Below are 14,940 nucleotides of genomic sequence, written 5' to 3'. Positions count from 1 at the left end.
ATCCGTGCTTCGAATATCGCGTGCAGAGTTGTCATGTGCTTCATTGTTGTCATGTGCTTCATACCATAGAGTTATAATAATGTAGGCTAGAGGTTCAAGTGGTGCTAGTGTACTGACGCAAATTGAAGCAGACAGCAACCAGTCCGAAATTGACTTCCGGTAATGCATTTCTATGGGAAAAAACGAGTGCATTTTCTCTCTGCGCTCGATTATAAGAGCAAATATCACGAATAATTCGTGCGTACTAGGCGCATTGGAACATTTCTCAGTCACGCAGATGAAATAAATAATTGGTCAGTTACTGTGTTTTTCTTTCAAATTCGTTGCATTAAAAACGATGCTAAAACGGCTTCGTACGTGTATTTATGTGCACTGTCGGACACTGTTAGCGCGAACGCGACGTCGGCGCTTTTCAGCATGAGGGATATACGTACCAAACGAACGAAGGACATATGGAAAGCCAAGAGAGACTGTAAGAATTACTCAGTAACACTGGATCAGAAACTACCAGTGCGTGCATGATCAAAATAAATTGAAGGCCACGTAATATATTCCGATTTTAAGTAAGTAAGCACCGCTTTATTCTTTCTGCTCTGCGCGAAGATGCTTGTTCTACGTTCAAAATATCACCCGCACGCTCGAAATCTTTGAGAACAAGTGTCTGGATGCAGGCTTAAAGGTGCCCGGTAGATAAAACAATACGAAGAGACAGTTTTTACGGCCCACGTACTTTATTGTTAACGTTTTGAATGTCTTTATCCGCTCATGCACGAAGGGGTCATTTTGAGAGGACTGGCTTATTAGCAATATATGAGCGTCACCGAGACGCTGGCGAGCCTTGAACACTACTCTATATTCCTTTCGATTGTTTTGACACACCTGCTGCGGAATACATGTTTCGGACGGAAATGTAGCGAAGTTAAACATCGCTCATCGTTGAAGAAAAGTGCGCTAACTAAAGCAATTACACTTTTAGAATGTTAATCAAGGTACATACTATTCGGTACGACCCAAATAACCAAAGTGTGCACGCGCGTTTTCCCATAGGAATGCACAGCAGCACCGCAAAAGTAGACTGGTTGCTGTCTGCTTCAATTTGCGTCACGGAAGTCGCATAGACACTAGCGCCAGTTCAACCTCTAGCGTACATTATAATAACTCTATATGCTTCATACGAAGTAGAGATGTCCCCGGTGAATCTCGTCGTAAGCAGACGTAAGCTCCCGTAACGTAACGTAAGAAAACGGGTCGGTGTGAAATAAAGTCGCCGTATCCCATGGGAACGTAAGCGCCTTGGCCTTCCTTGCCTGACAGCCGTACAGAAACAGATTCTAACGTATACATTTTTTTTCCCACAAGGACCCAGTCATCTTGAATGTCGTAACTTCGGTATGCGGTAAAACATCGTTTTGATCTCTCCGCGCCGCTGGAAAGTATTTACGAAAAATGCGTGATTGTCACATGTTCTTGTTTTGCGTCGCCTATATTTTCTCGCATAGTCCAGGTTGAAATGTTTTATTATTTTTTTCGTTTCGTTCCGCATACGAGATACGGAACTTACGTGACTGAGAACGTCAGGAAACAGAAAACGTCTTTACAGACGACGAAACCCTCACAAGGCACTCGATGATTTGTTTCTGTTGCCATGGCAATCGCCATTTTGGTCCTTTCGAATCTTCGAAAGAGTCCTTCTGAAGCAGTCGCGCCAAGGTAGCTATGGAGCGTCATCGTTTTGGAAGGGTTCCTCGCCAATATAGGTGTCTTTGGCACTGCATATGCAAAATCAACTTATCAATCACGCTTATCTCCGCAGATCAATGATACTGTTCTTGCGTATTTCGAGACAGGGAAATTATTTTTTAACGCCGCGCCATGCACCGACGCCGCAAGGGGTGCGAAGATGTGCGCTCTTCTCAGCGCTGTGTCGATAACAAAATCTGGGTTTTGGCGACTCCGGCGAAGTCGACGGCACATAGCGGCTCGAACAGAAAGCTATGGCGATAGGTTTGCTCCCCAGCCTTGTCGAGCGAATCGGGTGTTCACGGCGTTTGGCGCTTAAAAGCAGAAGCCGTGAAAGTGGGGTCAAAAACACGTGTTTAAAATCGCCAACACAAGAAATGTGTTCTTAACCGCGGATTTGGATCGGCTCACCAAGTATAAAAAGGTAGAGGAGATACTGCTCATTCTATGAACCAAAATGGCGGCCACAAATGGAGCTTGGTACTACTCTCCAAAGATCCAGTGACGGCGGGCTGCTTCACGATTAATGCTCCGTTCTCCCCCCAAGCTGAGAGTCCGGTGGGAGCTACGAGCTCGCCGGACCAATCGGACGCCTCCCTTTCGTCACCTGACCCGGCTCTCTGCGCGTGGGTATGGGCAGGAGAGTGATAACGTGGCCAAAGACAGACGGATGACTGGTCCAAGGAGCAGGTTGCCTCCGCCGTGCAGGTTGGCTCACATATTTGCGTTTGACTGTGCCCGAGTGTGAATCTCTTGTACCAGCTTTCGAGGAGAAAATCACACCACAGTTCAGTGGAACCATTGGCGGAACATAAGAGGGAACCTTGTGGCACTCTGGCGCCCTCTGCCAGGCGATCCTGGAACTGCATATACAACTAGACTGTTTTGCAGTGTTTGCGATATCAAATTTACGGGAAGTGGTAGCTTATAACAATATCAAAAAGTATTTCAAGACCATAGTAAAAACAAAAGTTTTGGGTGAAAAAATTAGGAAATTTGTGCACACTGGAAATGTTCCACGGGTTCCAACTTCCAGGGCTACGCAATAGATGGCGCCAGTACTGTCCCACGGCGTAAGCGATCGCACAACGTCACAGCCAAACGTAAATGTGCGAACCAGGGGTGAATGGAGTATAGTCAAGACTTCAGTTAATGCTGAATTGACGTTTCAATTTAATATTACATTTTGACGACACCATTTAAGCCGTGGGAAACTTCCCTTGGGTTTCTAGACAACACAAACTGGAACGTGTCACATATCGCACAGATAGCCGCCGCCACCCAGTTGTGCCCCGACGCGAGTGGACAGGTGAATCGGCGTGTTCTTATTTGGTTTGTCTACAACTGTATATACTTTCCCAAGCGAACGAATCATTCTTCAATTGCGATGCAAGAAAAGCGGCAGCTGTCACACAGACATACGCACACAGAGAAAAGAAGTTGATTGACAGAGCGCTTTCACGTGGACTTCCTCCGTGTCCTTCTGGACTGATCTTGTCACAACAGACCTGTCAGGTGTATTGCGGGCCTTCATTCTTGTTCCTCGGACCCATATGATTTAGGGTGGAGGTCGTCACGATCTGTAGATGATGTCACCGATTTCGTTATAGTACGCCAAGATGGCTTCCATGCACAACGGAGACGTCACATTTGATTTATTTATTGAATACTGCAACCTCATTGAGGTTTTAGCAGGGCGGACACCGTGGTATAGCGAAATACGCCAATCTTTACGCAAAAGGTATCTGACAATATCAAAACACGCGGCAGACTATGTCCCGATCACCAAGCCGGTTTGCACAAGTGATTGTGGTACACTTACAGAAAACGTTTCAAAACGCCGTTCAGTAATTGCAAAACAAATACTTTCATCACACCAACAAAGAAAAGGGAAAATAAATAGGTATAAAAACAATATTCAGCAGTGCACTCGGTGACATGATCGCCTATCAATGGCCAAAAAGAGGAAAGAAAGAAAGAATTTGACGTCATCAACACACAACACTTCAAAGCCTTCTTTGCTTTATTGTCAGCTCGGGGAGATAAATATGATACTTATCTTCTATTTGTAGTCTGCTTTATCAAGTTGCGATAGGAAGGTCGCCAGAGAATCACTGCTTACAACTTCTGGGCCGAGGCAATTCCATTCCCGAATTGTCCTAGGAAAGTATGATAGCGCGAGGACGTTATGGCTGGAATATTCGTTCAATGAAAGCGAGTGAAAACGCCTTGTAACGCGCAGTTGGAAAAATGAAATGTTCACTTTTATTTATTTTAGCTGATTATTTAGCAGGAAAAGGAATTTCAGTCGCTCCCGTTGACGTCTACAACTGAGGCTTCTAAGATTGGCAGCTGCCATTAGGGCGGTTGGTGATACCCGCCAGCTATACGAACTGTATACAAATAGTGCGGTTTTTCTCTGGACACGCAGTGGGATACGCTCCAGTTTACCTTTCGCTGTTGCCGTGTAAGGGTCCCAGGACCCAGACTATTGCCGCGTACACAAGGATAGGCCGTACGTAAGTTTTAAACGTGAGAAGTCTTACTTCTGAAAATGTAAGTATTTAAATGAATCTACCTTATTTAGTTGGGTGTCCTTTAAAACGCATAAGTTATCTAGTGTTTTTTTTTTTTTTTTTCTAGTGAACGTCATAGTTATTGTCTTTTCAAGGTTCATTAACAGTGGCCAATTCTGGCCAGGGCTGTTGTTAACAAAGTGAAAGTGAAACTACGTAAAGTATTAGGCTTTACGTAGTTCATAGAATAGTACGCAGTCGTCCGCCAATAGCTTGATTTGTACCGGAATGTTAAGAAAAATGTCGTTAATGAAAACTAAAAAGAAAAAAAGCCCGAAGATGGACCACTGGGGCACCCCTCAGTCGACCAAGACTAGACTGCGTCCCACCCATGCACACTGACTTTTCTCTTTAGGGCCGACGAACGGACTCAATATTCTGCGAGGCAGAAAATCCTCCTCACCCTGGGAGAGGAGGAAACAGGCAACGATGGACAGGGTAGAAGGGGGAGAGGAGGAAGCGGGGGAAAAGTGGAAAGCGCGAACTGGTCGTCGGTCTTTAAAGGCCGCTGTACAAACGGGACGTTCTGCAGGGAAGAACCTTCTCTCCCGAAGCTGGAGACGGGGAGGGAAAGGGCCAGCGTTGGGTGGAAAGGGCGTCTAGAGAATGGGATTAGCCTCGGGGCGAGCCATCCTCTCAAGAGGGAGTGGGGACGGAACAAAGCTGCCGTGGGGTTCCGGCTACCAGGTGGAAGATAAGCTTGTCAAACGGCGACCTCGGATGCGAGGACGGGCACGTCAGAGAATTTGAAAATAGCTGCTTGATTAGCCGGACGACCCAGTGCGGTCTACTGGCTCTAAAAAGGTGACTCGGATGAAGAAAACTCGCTTTGCTCCAAAACTCTAAAATCATTCTGGAACGTGAACTCTTGCCACAAATAAAAATAACACATACATGAAAAACTACGAAGGCACCTAAGCTTTCTCCTATGATGTGAGAATGCGTGAGCATTACAGGCAGAGTTATGTTGGCGCAACTTGCAAGAAAGAAAGAAAAAAAAAAAGTTATGTCGGCGCAACTAGGCGCAACGAATAGCGCGCTAGTTTCACGATCAAGCGGGCCTAGCTTCGAAACCGGGCAGGGGATGATTTTTTTCTCGTGTTCTTTTTTTTTTTTTTTGTTCGGTCACCTGGCAATAAAAATTCCATGAACATAATTTTTTTTTGGCCACGTCACCAGAGATTTTTTTTTTTATTTCTCCTTTTCTTGTCTTTTTTTTTCGGTTTACGCTCCCTTTTGCAAAACTCTTTCCACCTATTTCGCGTTACTTTGGCGTTAGCCAAACCATTTTATTTATGGCAGGGAATTCTGCCGTACGTATCTTATGTTACTATTACCAAATACCAACCCTGGCTTGCAATTCGCGTAAAGAATTTCGTCCGGCAACCAGTTTGGGAATGACGAGGCCAAATTTGTGTTATAATTTTTTTGAGGTATGAGCATAATTTCGGGCTCGTTATCCGTCGGTCTTTATGATTGGCTCTTCAAGTATCTTTTGGGAAGGCAGACGACTGGCATTTTTAGTGTGCACGTGTGTCGACCAGAGTGAACATTGCTGAAGCGCCTCCAGTGTGATTTTGGCCGTAAATAACTGGAGGCCCCGGGCAAACCAACCCAATGTAGAAAAGTATCTACCTTTCTGGTTTCATAGAGAGCTATGAAAGGGACGAATCGCAGCCGAGTCAAACTACCGGCTTGCAAACGCAATCGTGTTGACAATAGCTCCAAGGAGTTTGCATGACTCTCTCTGGCGGTGTGCAGAGGGTAAAGGCACGGAGGTAATATATGCTTTCGCCTAGTCACCTCGCAAACGATTGGGTATTGGCTGCAGAGATCCATTTCGCTTTGTTTTATTACCGGGATTATAGCATAATTTCTGTGTTCCTAATTTCACAGACAGAATGAAATCGCATTTCTCTTGTGGCGTCACGGCGGTGAGACAAATCAATCAGTGTACCGGAATTCGACGCTTGTGCTCGTTCTATGGCGCTTCTAGAAACCGTGCGATCACGGCTGTGCAACGTCAACAATGCATAAACTGCAGTTACTTGTACTCGTATTGCATCCTGAGGGAACGACTATGACTGGGTAAACAGGAATAAAGAGAATGGCTGCGTGTGATTTGTTGAAGTTCGAATCAACAAATCAAGCTTCAACGAATGCGATAGTATTGCATTCACTGAACCAGCTATACGAGTTTTCAGACGGTATATACGTTCCAAGTATGCGATTCGTGTTCTGCCAGTGGTACCTCAGCTAAATTAAAAAGCAAAATCCACGTTGAAAAAAAAAAAAAAGTTTACGGTGACTCGAGCCGCTCCCGCGCCGAATCATGTTTCACGTAAGCGTAATCTTGGGGTCGATGCACGATGAATTGTCTTCAATCATAAAAATAGCTTGATTACGATTATTGGCAACGCTAAAAATTTGAAAGTCAAGCAGTGAAGACGACGGTGTTCTTATAAATGTTATATACATTTTATTTTACACTGTGTGAATACGCTGCCGTCGTTATGTTCTTGAATTTTTGGCTAGCTTGTGGCGGACAGGGAAGTCTTGCAGGACCATATGATAGGACCTACACTAAACCTGCCGCGCTTCGAAAAATGTTAGTCCAATGCATACAGGCTTGTTCAAGGCGGACGGAGCGTTGCGCATCCGGCAAAGCGCATTCAATCGCTGCCCGCGGCGTTTCTTTTTTTTTTTTTTTTTTTCCGAGTGGCGAAATAGTTTTTAGTCAAGCAGCAGGCCCCCTCTTCGGCGGGTTCGGCCGGATTAACGGAGGCGTCTCCTAATCCATTCCCCGTGTTGTCCTCTCGGGGGAGGGCGGTAAACAGGTGGGGGAGGGCGTTGAAGGAAGGAAAGGAGGGCAGGAGAGGAGGAAACGCAGAAAAAGTGGAAAGCGCGAACTGTACGGCGGCCTTTAAGGAAAGATAATGTTGGATCCAGTCGTATAACATGTCGTTTTTTTTTAAAGCATCCTCAGTTTTAAGAGTAGAGAGAGAGAGAAAGAAAGAGACAGAGGTATGTTGAAGAAGCTTTTCAAACTCTTCAGGCTGGTTCACATACTTACGGCGGCTTACGGCCGTCTGCATTAACTTACGACGAGGAAGCATGCTGGCGCCAGCTATCATATTGGCGTGGAACATATTGCATTTCCATGCATTTTTTTTTTTTTTTTTTAATTTCGTGCGCCATTCTTTTTTGGCTTCAAAAAAACTTCTCGAAATGTTATACACCACCATTTCTCGTACGTACGTACGTCTGATCTCGCAAACTCCGCGAATCCTTCGCTCTAGTGAAATGCAGTTTCAAGGTCGACTCATAGAGGGCACCAGTATGCCAGCGTGTTCTCTCGTCGTAAGAGATCACAAGAACTCGGTCGTAAACAAAAGCGAGTCTGTGAACGGGCCTTGCCCGAGTGCGTTGCGTTCCCTTGTAACCCCTGAACAGATTGGCACGCGCGCCATCTATCGGTAACTCCGGAACGCTTCCAACCCGCGTATATATATATATATATATATATATATTTTTTTTTTTTTTTTTTTTTAATTATATCTTTACGCAATATATTTTTTTCGTCGCGGGTTTGAAATGATTCTGACAGTGTTACAAGTGACCGTTTCTCATAGATGGTGCGAAGATTTGATATCGCAAATATACTGCAAAACCTTATCAGTCTGGTTGTACACAAGTCGCGAGTGTTCCAGCACCAGCCGACAGTTGGCTAGACTAGTACTCGGTGCAAACTCCTAGAGGTCCTAGATGGAAGAGACCACCACCGGGAGCGTTTGCAATTTAATGGCGGACACCATCGGTCGCAAGTACGCATGCGCTGCGTTAAGGCAGATACGTTTCCAGACGATCAACGCTTTTGTCAATTCGCAGCTCGTATTACACGCTCTCTAATAAGCTCCTCCCACCCGTTTCCACTTTAGCAAAGCGAACGCTGGAGAGGAGGCGACCTCATTTCGAGCGTTCGCTCTGCTGGAAAGAGTTCGAAGGTGCCTCCCCTGAACTCTTAACCTATCACTAACTATAGTCTTTAAAGGGACTAAAGTGTGCTGAACGCACTGTGAAGCGTGTTGGCAAAGTTGACTTGGCCCAGAAAAAATGCGGAGCGCAAGTTTCGTCTGCTTTTTTTCGTGCACGAGTTGCGGTGACGTTACAACGCCGAGCTCTGATTGGTTCTGATTGGAAGAATCGAGAGCAGACCGTAATGCTAGCTGCCTTGATGTCTGCCCAGTGGCGTACCAACTTGTTTTTGAGTGGGGGGGCAAACCAGGCACCCTGCAACCCCCCCCCCCCCCACCCGCCCCTCGGGTGGGGGGGGGGGGGGGGGAATTCAGTGTCCGCCGCCCCTCGGGGCCGGCGGACACTGAATTTTGTTTCTATTAGGGAGGTAGTTTCTATCTACCAACGTTTTTCTAAGCACTGAGGTGAAGACAAGCTTTTACACACTACATAGTAATGGTGGGATGATGACATCTGCGTTTTGAGGAGTATTTGTTTTTAATTTTTACTCGAAACAGCAATTAGGATTTTGAGCGTTTATTAGAGAACATGATATTACTGATGATCAGATGAACACTTGCACGCAATTTAGATTGTTTTATTGTTGTTTTTGGGTGGTCTCCAGCACGAGCGCAGCGCTTCCACTTGCCCGTCGGCTCCGCGTCAAGTCAGCGATCTCACACTACAAATTCTACGACAGAAGAACACACGCTCAGGTTTTTTGGTTTGTGGGGGTTAGGGGTTTAGTGATTAAAGACAGCAAGAGATGATTTCAGGGGCGGAAAAGGCATGCCTACACTTTTATTGATCATATAAACTCACCACACATGGAAGATCAACTAAAACATCAAACGAAAGAAATTAACATACTAAACATACTACTTGCATTGCTTGAGATCGCTGAATGTTATATGTTTCCAAACGTGACGTTTCTTTCTGTAGTTCTGGAGACGAACTCCTTCGTGGCCTGCAGTAGGTCGAGCGCAGCAGTTCTCTCTTGGTGAACATGAAGGACCATGAGATGTGTAAGTCTGGACTGGGACATCGATCATATCCAACGTTGCTATACCCCGTTTACCCGTACAGCGCAGCGGAGGCAAAAAGCGTGAACTGGGCGTACACGTCTCGAAGCTGCGATCTCGTGCTTAATAGTGAATGGAGTACAGGAGCGATCAAACATATGTGTGTGCTCTGTTTGGTTCTTTTAATATGGCAAGAAATGTGTCCCTGAGTACGGGACCGACGAAAAAAAACAGCCTTACCACTTTTCCTAGTTACTGTTACATTTTTCTCAGAAAGGACCTCCGCTATTTCAGGGGGGGCAAAACACATACCTTGCCCCCCCACTCTGAGAAGTGGGGGGGCAAGCGCCCCCCTTGCCCCCCCGGTTGATACGCCCATGTGTCTGCCCACTATCATTTTATTCGGAACCAATCAGAGGTCGTGGTTTTGACGTCACCGCAACCTCTGCGTAAGAAGCAGACGAACTTGGGCTCCGCATGAAACAAAATATACAAAGTCCAGCGTTTTTTTGTTTTTTTTTGTCAAGGTGAAGTGTGGCGACTTGCCAAACTTCAACTTTAATGTATTACGTGCGCTCGTGTTTCAGAATCATTGTTAACGCGGCATCGCGTCGGCAACCGAGACAGTTGATTTGCTGCATAATCTAACCCCCGGAAGTTGCAGGTGTTTGATGGGCAGATCAAATTCGAAAGAAGCGCTTGCACAAAAACTAAACTGTTATATTTTGTTTTCTCTTTTCTTTCCAATATAACCGCTTACTCCCAATCAACATTGGACAGATGTAAAAAACGAAAGAAAGTTATAAAAAATAAAAAAAAGTCAAAGCGCCACTTTGTGTTTGTTTTACGTGATGTTTTTGTTATTCGGAAGTGTGACAAGTAAGTAATGCTGCCTGGTACAACCGGAACATACGTTGTCCATGGTATCGTGTACTGAAGTCACACTGTTTTATTTTTTTTTATTTTTTTTTTAATGTGTAACGTTTAAAGTTGCACAGCGAAATTGCCCTAAATGTTTTCTTAATATTGACTCAACGATTCCGCAGAAATTTAGTGCCACTCCGTTTTTTCTCGCGCGCGCGCGAGGATGTGATTCAACATCGAAACTTGCAAGCGCTTCTACACACCGTTTCACCTCAGGATGGACCTCAGACAACGCTACGAGCCGTATCCAAGCCAATCCAGTGCCGTGTGAGGGCCACGTGACCTTGGAGAGGGACCTAGAGATACACGGGGGGGCGGGTGCGTTGTCACGTGATAGTAGTTTCACAACGCTGGATTGGTTGATACGGCTCGAGTAACGTCCGCTGTGGTCCAACCTAAGGTGAAACGGGGCATAGACAAATGCCGTCTGCCAACCGGTTTTTTTCGGTTTGAAGAGCAGACGACAGTGGACTCGTTAATGCTGCACTCTGAACCGTGGAAGACTTCAATCGGACCGCAATGGCAGAACTTCCCTTTCCCCCCATCTTCGCTCGTTATTTATGGCTTAAATTTATTTCGTTCTCTCCACGTGGACACATTACGACCGAAGGGCGCAAAGTCGTTAAATTAGCTTCGGAACTCGACAAATCAAGCAAATAATCATTTTTCATTTCTTTTTCTTTTTTCTCTCTTGGTATTGCCACTGCTTAATTGTTTTACTCGTCTAACGATAATAAATTGTCTCAGCTGATTCGTATGGCAACTTCTTTAAATATTACTATTAAGGCCTGCATGCTAAAAATCTTGTCCGACGTGTAAGTTTTTTTTATGTTTTCTTTTATACGCCGTGTGAAACGCAATGCTTCATAATCCGAAGTTGGATCCTCCTTGGCTTGTGAGATATCGTTTAAATAAAAACAGCCGGTGGGATGATAAGACCAACATCTTGTTCTCAAACAGGTCCACGTTTTCCCACACTATACTTGTTTTCACCTCAAGAGCTGTAGTAAAAAAAAAATCCGGCTCCTCGCGGACCATTACAAATTTTCCCTTTTATGTTGAGAACCGAAAAAGACTGGGACAAGAAGTTGACGTAAACTCTGGCGCCATTGTTTACGTCAACTTCTTGTCCCAGTGTTTTTCGGCGCTAGTCTATGATCATGAACTAACTGCCTATATACCTTTCCAGCAGCAGTCTCGAACGAAGCGATTTACAGCGCGTCCCTGGTTTTGAGAGTGCGCATCAGTGTTGCCTGATTGCGCTGGGCTGTGGGTTTTCTCGTTAGTGGGCTATGGCAGTTTGCGGAGGCGCAATCGCGGACGCTTGCGACAACTAAATTGGTGCGTTTTATTATTAGTTTTTTTGTGTGTGTGTTCTAACGTAAATATAATTCTCGAGTTCTTTAAGAAAGCATTCGACTATTTTCTTTTTTTTGAAGAAAAAAACAACAAATGATAGCTATTTTTGGCGACTCCGTGCTCGACAGAACAAATGCATCTCTAATGTCTGTTTCATTTTATGCTGATTGTTTTACGGCACCATACGCTCAGCCGTGTCAATCTACAAAAGTCTAAACTGTCGAAAATGTTTGACCACACAGGATAGCCAAACTGCATGGGTATTTCCCGCTCAAAACGTGAAATTCGACGAGTCTCATCAATCGAACAACATATTGTATACATACCCCACGGTGCCGCGTTTCCCAACAGGATTTGAGAAAGGTCTAAAATAACACAGCATAGCTGTCGTCGACAGTCATTTCACGACGATCGGACGGAATCTGGCTTGCTTGGAAGCACGTTTTAAAACAAAAGTTGCTTTTTTTTTTTTTTTTTTTTTTTACACAGCATCAAATAAAATAAACGAGCGTGTCTATTCCATTCCCACCCCGGACCCGACACTATCAGCTATTTTTTCGCGAGGACCGGAAAACATAGCAGGGGAGGCTTTTCAGAGACTATCTAAACAAAACTAATCCTCGAAGAACCTCAAAGGGCCCGCGTCGGGGGTGCTTGACGTTCGCTCTCTTCGTTCGTTTCCTGCAAAGGCCGAGCAGGCTACGAGCCCTGGTACTCCCTGGCTGGTTCTCAAAGTGGAAGATAACACAGAAAGGGTAAGCATCCTGAACAGGCAAATAAAGTAACATCTTTCAAGCAAAGCCGGCGAACTCCGAATGCACAATGCATGTGGGGAGTCGCCCCGACCGGGTTGCCACAGCTCTGGCGGTGGGAAAAATGTCTGGCTGGTAGGGGTCGCTCTAGTCGCAAAATGACAGCTGTTTAGATTAGATACATTCGATCTTATTCAGACGTACATGTTTCAAATGCCAGAAGCATCGCTTCCTTCCAGTGTTGGGTAAAGTACACCTAAAAGGTACTTCAAGTAAAGTACAAAGTCAATGAGGCGTGATGTACTTTAGGTAAAGTATTAACTACACTGGGTGCAACGTGCTTGAAGTATACTATAACTGCAATGTACTTTCAAAGTTAAGTACAAGTATTTTAGCCGAATCTTTCATGATGCCCTTTCATTCCCCTATACAGTGATTCTTTAACTGGTATGCATTTCCCAGGGGTAGTCAGGGGTGCATGACCTATCTTTAAAAACAGCGGCGAATATTTGATAAAGTCAAGTGGCCACAGAGTAGTTGCTTTCAGGAGTGGAGCCAAATTCAGAAGACCCTCTTCTTAATTTTGGCGCCCCTTGCACTGGATTGTTGCACTCAAGGGGGTTAAATGTACTAAGGAGAACATAACGTCAGCCCCGGTTTCCGCAATCTATTCTCTCATACAAAAATGTCCCTTCCTTAATGAAAAAAAAAAAATGAGTGTGCAAGCGACCCGGTGATAATTAATTAAAATGTGACACCTGAGATTGTGGTGCGAAAAAATGAAGGAACTTTCAAATAGAAGGAAAAGACAAAAGAGGATGCCTAAAAACATTGTGACGCTTTCCCCTGTTGTCTTTTACTTCGACTTGAAAATTATATTTTTTCGCCCTACAGTCTCAGGTGCTTCATTATGATTCATTTTTCTCTCCTAATGTTTTAAATCTCCTGGCTTGCGCTGACCGTCCGAGAAGTATCGAGTTAAAAAAGCTACGGGAAAGCTGCCCCCAGAACAAATGGAGCGATGCGTCGTCTGCCCACGTTTCTGGCAAGAGTAGAATATTCCTCCCAGTATTTCTTAGGAGTTGACAAAACATCGTTTCGTGATACAAACTTAATAAAACCAAATTTGGGGAATGCACTTTGAAGTCGGGAATTGCACTTTCCTCGCAAAGTACCAGAATACTTTCAGTAAAGTACAAGTACATACTCGGAGAATGTACTTCAAGTAAAGTACAAGTTTCCTAAACGTAATTGAAGTAGTACTTTAAGTACAATGTACTTAAAGTACTTCCCAACACTGCTTCCTTCTCCGACAACCAAAATCTTGCACTACTTCGCACGACGTGTGAAAAATGCGCAAAACCCTTTTTCTTGCGGTGAAAACGAATATAGAGTCACTAAATGTTTCCACAGTTTCGCATTCGATAGCGTCCGTTGCGAGCCTGTGACTGCTTTATTTGAGCTTTGATCGGCCATTTTGGCACCGAGACATTACGGTGGATGCCAACCCCCCCCCCCAAGCGTACGCGCCGCGAATCTAAGACGCGCACAGGTAGGGACGCGTTACCTGAAATCACCTGTGAGACTATACTAATTGTGCCGCCAAACCTTGTAAACTAAAATTTTATGAAAACATCACGCTCCTGTCGTTCCGTACTAATCTCCAATAAAAGCTCCTAGAAAAAGAGCTTTTTCCCATTTGTTTTTACGGAAAAACATGCTTTCTAAACGATCATAGTGACCATTGTAAAAAAAAACAAAGGAAAGAGAGATTGAGCCGTTATTCAGCTTGGGAGTTTTGGTACTCAGGTGTGCGCACTCCGCGTGCGCATAGCCCGGATTTGCGCTAAGTGAAGCGTCTGGGCATGCGCCGCGTCAACACCAGCGTCATCGCAACGGTGTGACGTCAGGGCCGAGAGTTAGTGTGACAAAACAAATCCCCGGTCCATCTGGGAACTCACTCGCGTGACTGTGGGTGCACCCCTGACTACTACCAAAAAAGCAAAATGCTCAAAAGGAACGGTGACAAACTGACTCGAGATAATAGAGGCTTACGAAATAAATAAACTAAAAGACAAATCTATCGGCGCGGCCTCCGTTGGTCTATCCGACAAGGAAATTTGTTTCCTTTAACTGGTGCACGTTAGGGACCGACTATGAGACACCACTGTATAATCTAACTTATGAGGTGCTCAGGCTGCACGTATTTTTGCGTCTTTTCTTTCGCACTCCGTTTGTTTAGTTGTTGTTCATGTGGATATATCAGACTTGTGCTTATCTTCAATACACTACTCAAGATGCTATATTTGAAACACTTTTGGTAGTAATTTTTGTATCTTGCAAATACATGTAGTCTAGAGTATCTGCTAAACTATCTTAATTAAATTCCTCATTATCTTTTGCTCGGTATCTAAAATACATTTGGCTACCCTTGAAAAAAAATCTCGCCGTGACAATCTACAAAATTAGGAATCGTCAGGTTCCACGGGGCAAAGCTGAACTGATTGCAAACTTGGAGCCAAGCGACCGAACATTGAACAGGAATCGAGGCAC

Source organism: Ixodes scapularis, unplaced genomic scaffold (genome assembly GCF_016920785.2).
Source record: "Ixodes scapularis isolate PalLabHiFi unplaced genomic scaffold, ASM1692078v2 PGA_scaffold8__174_contigs__length_109621045, whole genome shotgun sequence".
Classification (NCBI taxonomy): domain Eukaryota; kingdom Metazoa; phylum Arthropoda; class Arachnida; order Ixodida; family Ixodidae; genus Ixodes; species Ixodes scapularis.
Note: the sequence above shows the minus strand (reverse complement) of the source record.